The 11,628-nt window shown below is 42.6% G+C and overlaps 1 pseudogene; it reads right to left on the bottom strand.

Moving 5' to 3' along the window:
* Nucleotides 1–354: 354 nt before the first annotated feature.
* Nucleotides 355–10,404, bottom strand: LOC149525261 (uncharacterized; annotated as a pseudogene).
* Between the last annotated feature and the right edge of the window lie 1,224 nt (nucleotides 10,405–11,628).

The following is an 11,628-nucleotide window of genomic DNA, read 5'->3' as shown; positions in this document are numbered from 1 at the left end:
ACTCAGTAGGGGATATTTCCTTTTCTCCTTTTTGTATGTCCTCATCTTACTAATGCTGAAGTTCCTTTTTCCTATGGGCTAGTAAATCATTGATCTCACTTATTGTCACATACATCAATTTGTTACTATGGGTCTTTTGTGGTTAAGTATCACATTTTTTATTTCTGTCCTAGTGGTTATTTCATCTGGACTTAACCAGTTAAGGTTTTTCCAAGTAGTGATGTACCTGTTAAGTTTGAAGGTATTCTTGGAAGCCCCTCTATCATTGAAGGTTGATTTGTGTAGGTGAAGCATCCAAAGTTATGCATATTGACTTTACTATCTGGGAGAAAGGGGGTCCCAGGAATGTGTATGCTAGCTTTGCCTTAGCTCAACATATAGGATGTAGCCTGTTACAGCCAAACTGCCAAACTCCTTTAATATAACCTCCTTGTACCTTATTATAATAATCTTAAAATCAGACCATAAGAAATAAGAAATTTATAAGAAATTATATCTATAGGCAAGTAAGCAGGTTAGCCCTATAGGCTTCAGCCTTAGCAGCTGACCCAGTATTAAGAAACTCATTTCTGATGGAGGTGAGAATGAGCACAGATCTCACCCCTTCCAGAGACACATGTAAAACTTACTTTTGTGGTTTATCTTCCCTGCTGCTATAGCAATGAAAAGGAAAAGAGGAAAGAAATAATAAAAATACAACAACTGGTTGACACAGGGAAGGAAGGGAAGCCACTTGTGATGCTTTTTTATTGTGTAGCTGCTTCGATGTTGTAGTGAGGAGTGTTGAATAAATCCTTAGACAGAAAGTGAAATCAGAAAGCTTGTAGAACTTCTGTGGGGAAAAGGGGAAATGAGAGAGGAAAAGTGTCTCAAAAAATCAAAACAATTTAACAGCCAAGAATTCTGAGCATTATGACAAGCATTCGATGACTGAATTCCAGCAATAAATGAGAATTTTTCTAATCTGCATAGCAGCCTTATGTTGTCTGAGCTTTTTAAAAATTCCTTGTTTAAAAAAAAAAGTCTAACTACCATCTTGTATAAGCTAGCCAAAGCCACCAAAATGTACAGAATTCTCCTAATGATTGGATTGTTTCAGACATTGGTTCTGTAAAAGAACTCTTTTCAAGATTTGTGGATTATTACCTAGCTCTAATTTATAATTTAGAATCAAATAAATGAATGGCCTTTGACCACAACATTAGTCTACTAACTGCTCACATAGAAATATATAAAATATGCACACAAAACCCCCATGAATTTGATTTTGTATGTTATTCCTGGAAGACCAGGGATAGCCTAAGATCTGTTGCCATCCAAATGCAACTTTTTACATTACTCAGCTATGACTAGTACTATGTACTACATTCACTGACTTTTTTGTTTAAAGGCGTAATGTTTCTTATATGCATTAAGGGTGCTAGAATTTATTTTGGGATTCTTTTTAGCCACCTGAGCAATGTAGGCTTAATTTCCCAAATTAAATAAGATATCTATTAATTCTGTTGCCTTTTAAAGAATAGCTGCATATCTTTAAAGTATCTTCAGACCCTTTCCTTCCTAGGTGGTAAGAAGTGGAACAGAGCTAGCACTATGAGCTTTAGTAGTGCTGGCACCCGGGGAAGGAGGCAAAATGTCAAATATTCTCTCCCTGATTTCCTTCAGGGTTTATATATCCTTCCTTGAACCCGCTACATAATACCATAACTTTTTCTGTGGTATGCAACCAGTTGGCAGTTTTTAAAAGAGACATTATTAAAGGTCCAAAAGGAAACTATTCTGCTACATAGGAAAGATAGAAAGTATGGCAGGACACCACCTTGGATGTACTGGGAGATCTTATATTAACTAAAAATAAAAAAGGAGTCATATAAAAAGTGAAAACTACATCAAATTACAAAGAATGAATATAAGCAAATAACACAGGTATGCAGGGGAAAGATTAGAAAAGCAAAGGCACAAAATGAGCTAAATCTAGCTAGAGGCACAAAGAGTAACAAGAAGATGTTCTACAAGTGTATTAGAAACAAGAGGAAGCCCAAAGAGAGGGTAAGTCCATTGTTCAGTGAAGAGGGAGAAACAATAACAGGAAACTTGGAAATGGCAGAAATGCTTAATGACTTCTTTGTTTCAGTTTTCATCAAGAATATGAATGGTGATGGGATACCTAACATAGTGAATACTAGCGGAAATGGGGTAGGTTTAGAAATGAAAATAAAAGAACAAGTTAAAAATTACTTAGGAAAGTTAGCTGTCTGAAAGTCACAGCACCTGATTAAATTCATCCTAGAATTCTCGAGGAGCTGATAGAGGAGGTATCTGATCCTTTAGCTATCATCTCTGAAAAATCATGGAAGTTGGGAGAGATTCCAGAAGACTGGAAAAGGGCAAATACAGTGCCCATCTATACAAAGGGAACTAAGAACAACCCAGGAAACTACAGACCAGACAGTTTAACTTCTGTGCCAGGGAAGATAATGAAGCAAGTAATTAAGGAATTCATCTGCAAACACCATAAAGAAAAAAAGGGTGATAGGTAACAGTCAGCATCAATTTGTAAAGAACAGATCATGTCAAACCAATCTGATAGCTTTCTTTGATAGGATAACAAGTCTTGTGGCTAGGGGAGAAGAGGTAGATGTGGTATACCTAGACTTCAGTAAGGCATTTCACACGGTCTCGCATGACTTTCTTATCGATAAACTAGGGAAATGCAACCTAGATGGGGCTACTATAAGGTGGGTGCATAACTGGCTGGATAACTGTTCTCAGAGAGTAGTTATTAACGGTTCACAATCCTGCTGGAAAGGCATAACAAGTGGTGTTCTGCAGGGGTCTGTTTTGGAGCCAGTTCTGTTCAATATCTTCAGCAATGATTCAGATGATGACATAGGGAGTACGCTTATTAAGTTTGCAGATGATACCAAATTGGGAGGGGTTTCAAGTGTTTAGAGGTGATAATTCAAAGTGGTCTGGACAAACTGGATAAATGGTCTGAGGTAAACAGGATGAATTTTAATAAAGATAAATGCAAAGTACTCCAGTTAGGAAGAAACAATTAATTTCACACATACAGAATGGTAAGAGATTCTCTAGGAAGTAGCACAGCTGAAAGTCATATAGGGTTCATAGTGGACAAGTTAAACATGAGTCAACAGTGTGACACTGTTGCAAAAAAAGCAAACATGATTCTGGGCTGCATTAACAGGAGTGTTGTGAAGAAGACACGAGAAGTCATTTATCTGCTCTACTCTTTGATGATTAGGCCTCAATTGGAGTATTGTGTCCAGTTCCGGGCACCACATTTCAAGAAAGTTGTGGAAAAATTGGAGAAGGTCCAGGGAAGAGCAACACAAATAATTGAAGGTCTAGAAAACATGAGATATGAGGGAAGACTGAAAAAATTGGACTTGTTTAGTTTGGAAAGGAGAAGACTGAGAGGGGACATAATAGCAGTTTTCAAGTATCTGAAAGGGTGTCACAAGGAGGAGGGAGTAAAATTGTTCTCCTTGGCCTCTAGAACAGGAAGCAATGGGCTTAAACTGCAGCAAGGGAGGTTTAGATTGGACATAAAGGAAAAACTTTCTAAACTTCCAATAAACACTGGAAAAAATTGCCTAGAAAAGTTGTGGAATCTTCATCACTTAAAGTATTTAAGAGCAGGTTAGATAAATGTCTATGAGGGATGGTCTAGACAGTACTGGGTCCTGCTATGAGGGCAGAGGACTGGACTTGGTGACCTCTCGAGGTTCCTTCCAGTTCTAGGATTCTATGAGTCTAATGTAATGGCTACTGGTACAATGAACTAGCCACACTCAACCGGCCAAATAGTCACACGTGGCTAGTGCCTCACATTTTGGACATCACGGCTTTAAATTGTGGAGATCCCTCCCCACGATACCAACATTTATGCACTAACTCTGGCTTGGACTATTGGAAATTTGTCTATATTTTAAGGTGAGTATTATTTCATCTTAGTGACTACAGAAAGTAAAAGTTTACTGGCATGCATGTTGTTTAACCAATTGTTTCTAAATGCGAAGATGTCTTCTGTTAAAACATAGAAGAAATGCAGTTTTCTGTGTCTATCCTTAGAAAATTTGCCTGTCTCAAGCAAATGCATTTCCTCCTTAAATTGTTCCCAAAGAAATGAATGTGTACAGCCAGTGGTATTGTGGCACAGAAGACAACACCAGACAAATAAGTGTGTACTTGCAAGAAAAGCTTGTTGCTGTTTTCATAACATTGCTGACTCTTCAGGTCCAAGTTACAGCTAACAAAACAAGTTGCACACTACACACCAGAATGTTTACTTTGTATTGGTGGCAAAAGTAATTGTACAGAGCATTGAAAACACTCTGAACAAAAGATAAATACACTTCCAGAAGAAACAGAACACATGAAGAACTGGCAGAACAAAATACCAAACAAGCTGGTGTAATCAAGATGAATTAAAAAACATATAGGAAGATTATAAAATAATCTCCACTGTCAAACCCACGAAAGTTAAAAGTTTTTTAAATGTTAGAGAGAAATTCTATCACACCCTTACTAAGCAGAGTAAACTTTTAAGATATGGGATATCCATCAAAGTTCGGAAAGGAGGTATAAAAATGAAAGATTCTCAAAAGCAAAGACTTTGATTCCATATTAATAAGCTCATGACTCACTGTGTATTCCATATTAATAAGCTCATGACTCACCTTAAAGTCTATGAGTCTATGAATTCGAGTTAAGGGGTTTTTCTCGGAGTACTGCGTCTATGTGCGGCAAGTTAAATCAGGCTAGTCAATTTCCAAAATGGCAACCGGACGCGACTATGCTAATCAAGTGCAGGATATTTAAATCCCGCGCTTCATTAGCAACTTTGGTTGCCTTCATTTGCCTCCCTAGTTCTAACTAAGGAGTATGCTAATCAACTGTTTTTCCAACAAAATCTGAGTTGCATCCACACTTCAATAGTGTTTTTTCAAAAGCAAATCAAAAGAACAGAGGGTTTTTTTTGGCATTGGTAATCCTCTTTCTATGAAGAAGAAGCCTTTTTCTGAAAGAGCTCTTTCGGGAAAAAGGCGAGTGTGGTGGGAAGGAGGAGGTTTTTTCAAAAGAAGAGGCCTCCAGGAAATAACACAGGTGCCCTGGTGGACACTCCATCCATACTAATCACAACTCTATAGTTCCTGTGTCCTGGCCCCTCTTAAAGCTGCAGGCACCCTGGACGAGCCTTGTGTCAGGAAGCCGGCCTGAGAGCAGCACCCTGACCATGCAGCTCTCCCTGCCTCAGGCCTTGTTACTCATGGCAGAGCCACAAGCCTCCCAAGATCCCTCTGGCCTTCACAGGAAGCAACCCCAAGAGTTCCAGGACCCACCTTGTAGGGACCAAGAGGTGAGCACCCTTCTGGTCTGGCATGGAGATCCTGTCCCTCCTTGAGCTGTGGAGCAAGGAGGAGACATTGCAGGATCTCTGCTCCAAGCGCTGCAACGCAGACATCTTTGACCCCGTGGCTGAGTCCCTGGTGGAGCGCGGACACCCACCCTGGACCTTGGAACAGGTCTGGAGTAAGGTAAAGGAGTTCTATCAGGGATATGTTAGGGCCAGAGAGGGGTAAAGGATGGGAGGGGGGAGACACTTCCCAAAACTTTGCAGCCCTGGAGCCTTCTCCCCAAATACCTCCCCCACACATGCTTTTTCTCACAGTTCCAGCTTCTCTGCTCGAGCATCGGTTGCTGTACCCTGCCAACATCTTTCCATTACTGGTGCCACTACCAAGAAACCAAGTACAAGGTATTAAGACTGCTTGTATCTCTGCAATGATAATTATTACTTGTGTACCATGCACTTTGCTAAATGTGGGATGTGGCACTGAAGGAGGGATCTGTGGGTTTCTGTACCACTCAGTTCTCCTGTGCTTGCTCCCTGGGCACTGCTTGCTGAGGCTGGGCTTCTTTCTTTTCCTGAAGGTGTCTGTCCAGGAGGGAGGGGGCAGGAACAGGGTGCTGGTGGGTGTCTGGTCAGGAGGTAGGGAGAGGGTGTCGGTGGGTGTCTGGCACTGCTGCTTTAAAATACTGTGTGGAGCCTGGTGTCGGGCTCAGTTACACTGGGACTGTGCCACTTGAACTGGAACATCCAAGGGGATTGCCCGGGAGCCCTCAGCCACCTCCTCTGGCGTCTGCTCCCCACCTTGGGAGGAAGGCCTCCCCCTTCCTCTCCACAATGTTGTGGAGGACACAATATGCTGTGACCATCTCAGGGATGTTGTGCTCCCCCATGTCGAGGTGGGTCAGCAGGCACCTGAACTGCACCTTGAGGCAGCCGAAGGTGCACTCAACCTGGATCCTGGCCCGGTTCAGAGAGGCATCAAATTGGTCCCTGATGGAGTCCAGATGCCCAATATAAGGCTTCATAAGCCATGGCATTAAGGGGTAAGCCGCATCCCCCACAATGCACAGGGCATCTGCACATTCCCAACTGCTTGTTCATGGTGGGGGAAGAATGTGCCTGCCTCCAGCTTTTCATACAGGCTGGAGTTCCAAAACACACGGGCATCATGTGCCCTGCCTGACCACTCAACAAAAATGTCCATGAACTGTCCACAGTGGTCGACAGGGCCTGCAGCACCATCGAGAAGTAGCCCTTCCTATTAATATATTGGTCTGCTCGATGCTCTGGTGTGCAAATCGGTATGTGGGTCCCATCTATGGTGCCAGTGCAGTTAGGGAACCCTAGTCCAACAAATCCAGCCACGATCAGGTCCAGGTCTCCCAGGCAGATGACCCTCTGCAGCAGAATTGAGTTAATTGCCCTCACAATCTGCAGAAGGAGACAAACACACAATGCAGAGAATGACAGAGGGAGTGCCTGAGCCATTGGGAGGTGCCCACCCTGCCCCTCCTCTTTTCCTTCCCCCCAAACACCCAGGAGACATCCCCTATGAGACCTCCACACCCCAGCAGCGGCGCTGTGTGAGGGAGGGATGGCACAACCTTCCAGGTACAAGCCTCCCCTTCCACCGCCACTCCACCACCCACAGACCCAAACCACCTTTCCCGAGGGTCCCCCTTTTCTAGGACTCCCCCCCCCCCACAGAGACTGCAGCCCGAGAATGCCTTACCTCCATGAGGAGGGTCCTGACGGTGGACTTCCCATGCTGAATTGGTTGCCTACCGGCCGGTAGCTGTCTGGAGTGGCAAGCTTCCATACGGCAATTGTGACTCACTTCTCCTGGGGGATGGCAGGTCGCAGGTGCATGTTGAGTCTCTGTAGGGCAGGGGCAAGCCAGGCACACAGCTCCAAAAAGGTGGCCTTCCACATGCGGACATTTTGGAGCCACTGCTGATCATCCCACCACTCCAGGACCAGCCGATCCCACCAGTCCGAACTGGTGTTGAGCCTCCAGAAACATCTATCCACTGTGGAGTGCAGTTGCCAGAGTGTAGTTCCCGCATCCTGAGAAAGGGTCCCAAGAATGAACTTGGAGTCGAGCTCGTGCAGAACCAGGAAGGCAGCCGGCACAAAGTGCTGCAAAAACTGCAGCATGGTCATGTGGGGCCATCACATGCCCAGGGGCAGCTCCAGCTCCATGGTGTCCCAAAAAGCAGGGCAACCACAGCAAGCACTGCGTGAGCTCAGCTGTCCCTCCAAGAGGTAGGCAAGCATGCAGCAGAAGCAGAGAAATGGCTGTCTAGGAGGGTCCCTTTAAGCGCATGACTCAGCTAGGCTCCAGCACTCGGAAGCAATTGATGACCTAAAGCCCTGCCTGAAGTGGTTCTGGGTGGCCTTTTATACGACAGAGCATCCAATCAGTCTGGACTCTCTCTTTTCAAAAAGCAGATCGCTTTTTTGATGAGCTTTTTTGCGTCGACGCTCTCTTTCGGAAGAAGTTTTTTCAGAAGATCTCTTCTGAAAAAAGCTTCTTCTGAAAGAAGCCTGCACTCTAGACGTAGCCCGAGAAAGAAAAATGGAATTGCAGAACTGCAGGGTCATAGAGGGATGACTACACTGGGACTAGTGACAGGGGAAGGCACCCAAAGCTGGGACTCTAGCCCTCACCTGAACATCTATGCCACTATTAAACAGGGTATTTAGTTGCAGTGTAGATGTACCCATTGACCCCAGGTGCCAGTTCCTCAGGTGTTCCAGAAGAGGTATGGCATAGATGGCTTTCTGCCATTTTCTATCTATCTGCATAGAATTCTTTTTTCTTTTTGGTCCTGAATGCCAATTGGAAGTACCAGATGGCTAATGGGGCTAAACAATTACCCAAAGCAATTCACAACAACCTTAAGGTTGCTTTAACTTTTACCATGGCTCCTAAAGTCTTGTGCTATTGCCAGGATCAGCAGACACATTAGTTACAGAACATTCCCCATCACAGGGGGAGTAACTGGCATAGGATTCCTGTATGAAATAAAGGGGACTAAAATATAGCCAAGTATCCAGACCTGATTGCTTTACTGTCTTGAATATTTATATAAATACAGACTAAAGCAACCATGTTTCTTAATATTATCTCAGAATATAATTTATTTAAAATTGTAAAATATTAATGTACCAACTAAAACATAGCTTTAAATAAATGGAAGCCGCAGGTGGATGAGTACTTAGTGACTCACCGCACCTCTTTAATTTTTCCTGGATCATTGATTACATGTTCAGACAGTAAGGCCAGATAAGAATAAGAGTATAAGGACTCTTCTTCTTTCCGGTGTTGAATACCAATTGGAAGCTCACGAGCTTATGTTTTAAGTGGCTTCATTTTTTTTTCAGTTGGTCAACTGGCTAGCTGTTCCTGCTGCTCCTAGGTCATGTAAATTTCACAAAACAATGCAGTAAAGCTAGATTACGGTCAGATCTGGGTTAGTGGCGAAAAGAAGGTGCAGAGCAAAGAACCTTTCCTGGTGAGGTCCCTGCACAATGTGGTGGATGGAGGTAGTGAGAGAGGGAAGGTACACTGCTTCAATACACTGCTCCATGCCAATGCTAGCAGTGGAGCTAGCCTCCTTAAAGTCAGAGGGGAAAAGGACTATAACCACAGCACATCTGGATAAAAAGGTACTACGAAATGTGAGTAACGGTGGCAAAATCTGGCCTTAAATAAATATAATTGTCTAATTTATTTGTTCTTTATCTCAAAGGAATAAAGATTTCAAGGCTGTTATTAAGGTCTTAATCTCTGTGTCAGAGCCTCTCAGGCACTTTTTGTACTGGCTGCTTCTCTCTCAATTCCAAACAACAGATATTACAAATAAAATGTATTTATTTTGTTTGGGGCTTTCCCACAGACTATTTTTAAATAATAACCTTTGAAGAACCATGCTGGGTACATTTCAAATGCTCAGAAGTAAGGCCAGGAGCTTTTTTAAAACAGAGGCCCTGTCTGTTTGGTGGGATGTGAAGGACCTAGGCCAAATTTTGCCACTGTAGGAGTTGACTCTAGTGTCCTCATGCAACTATTGGCTATTACTTTACATCCTGGATACATTTAGTATCTATTGGTATATAGTTTATGATGCCATTAGGCAATTTAATATTTAATTGATATTAACAGCAGTTACAGTAACAACCATTGAGTTCATTGACAAAGTATTAAAAACACACAAACTCAAGGCTAGCGTATAATTCAAGCCTCTGTGGCTACATGACAGAGTAAGAAGATATAAACCCCTCTGCAATGCTGTGCAGGACCTGCCTGGATTGAATCTGGTTGTTGGAAAAGAACAGGGGTGCTCTATGTCTGAGATTGGTTCTTATAAACAAGTGGACGTGCAAGTGGACAAATGTGAAACATAACAGTGAGCTTCAGTGATAAATCTGACAGTCACAGAAAGTATTGCAAGCCCAGAATTGTGCCTTATGGTATGAATCCTCTGGTAAAAAAGGGTATGTCTACAGTGCCACCCTAGTTTGATCTAGGGTGGCTAATGTAGGCATTCGAACTTGCAAATGAAGCCCAGGATTTATATATCCCGGGCTTCATTTGCATTTTCCCGGGCGCCGCCATTTTTAAATGCCCGGTAGTTCGAACTATCTGCCTGCAGCTACACGTGGCACGGACTAGGTAGTTCGAATTAAAGCTCCTAATTCGAACTACCATTAAACGTCCTTGCAGGGAGAATAACAGTAGTTCAAATTAGGAGCTTTAATTCAAACTACCTAGTCTGTGCCGCGTGTAGCTGCAGGCAGGTAGTTCAAACTACGGGGCATTTAAAAATGGCGGCACCTGGGAACATGCAAATGAAGCCCGGGATATTTAAATCCCGGGCTTCATTTGCAAGTTTGAATGCCTACATTAGCCACCCTAGTTTGAACTAGGGTGGCAGTGTAGACATACCCAAAGCTGATTTGGACTGCTTAGTGTATATGGAAGTGTTGTCACCGGTTTCAAACAATGTGTTTGCTTCACCCATTGTACCAGTGATAAAGAAGGATGGCTCAGTCTGAATTTGTGGAGATTTCTAAATGGCACTCATTCCAGTTTTATGTGCAGACCAGTAATTCACTGCCTTGCACTGAAGATTTGTTTGCCACTTTTACAGATGAACAGAGTTTCAATACATTGGATTTACTCACTGTATACCTACAAATGGACATTGATCTGGCATCTCACAATGAACAAGCTAAAAGCCTTATTTTGTCACAACATGCTGCTTTTCAGTATCCCATTGTCATGTGCTCTGTTCCAGGAAGCCTTGGATGAGATTCTGAAGGGATTGAACAGACTTCCATGCTATTGGTATGACATCCTTGTATACAGTAGGATTAAGGGGTTCATCTTCAGTATTTGGATGCTGTATTGAAATGGTTGGAAAACCATGGACTGATAGGGTGCATCAACACAGCAGGGCTTAGCTCAATTTGTGTAGCTTATTTCAAGTTATGTAGCTTATTTTGAAATTGGGAGTATCTTCACAGCACTTATTTTGAAATGTCATCTCATAGAGCTAGAAGGGACCTTGAGAGGTCATCAAGTCCAATCCCCTGCCCTCATAGCAGGACCAAATACCATCCCTCACAGATTTGCCTCAGATCCCTAAATGGCCCCCCTAAGGATTAAACTTACAACCCTGCAATTAACAGGCCAATGCTCAAACCACTAAGCTATCCCTTCCCCTTCCTCTGATTTCCCTTACTCCTCATACAATGAGGGTTGCACAAGTCAGAGTAAGACGCCCTCCAGTCTGACAGTATTTCAACATTATTTTGAAATAATTGCATGCTGTGTAGACGTGGACTAAGTTATTTCAAAATAACACTAGTTATTGCAAAATAATGTTGCTATGTAGACATACCAATAGTGTGCTGAGACAAATGTGAGATTTTAAAACTTTAAATTGAATATATTTGACACGTAATTGATAACATAGGCTAAAGGAAATAATCAGAAAAAGAGAAGTTGGTTCTTGAAATGCCACCATCGGAGAATGTGTCAGCGTTCCACTTCTTCTTAAGACCGCTTGACTAGCATGGTAAAATTCTGCATAATATAATGACCTTTTACATGAACTGTTAAAAGCAAAATAAAAATGGAAATAGACTAGAGTATGAAGGTGCATTCAAGAAAGCAAACTGTTGACATCAGCCAAAGTTTCTACACATTTTGATACTATGCTGGCTTAGTATCATTTCCCAAA

This window comes from Pelodiscus sinensis, chromosome 2 (assembly GCF_052426305.1).
Source record: "Pelodiscus sinensis isolate ZL-2025 chromosome 2, ASM5242630v1, whole genome shotgun sequence".
NCBI classification, from domain to species: Eukaryota; Metazoa; Chordata; order Testudines; family Trionychidae; genus Pelodiscus; species Pelodiscus sinensis.
The sequence above is the reverse complement of the archived record's forward strand: the minus strand, read 5'-3'. Positions and strand labels throughout refer to the sequence as shown.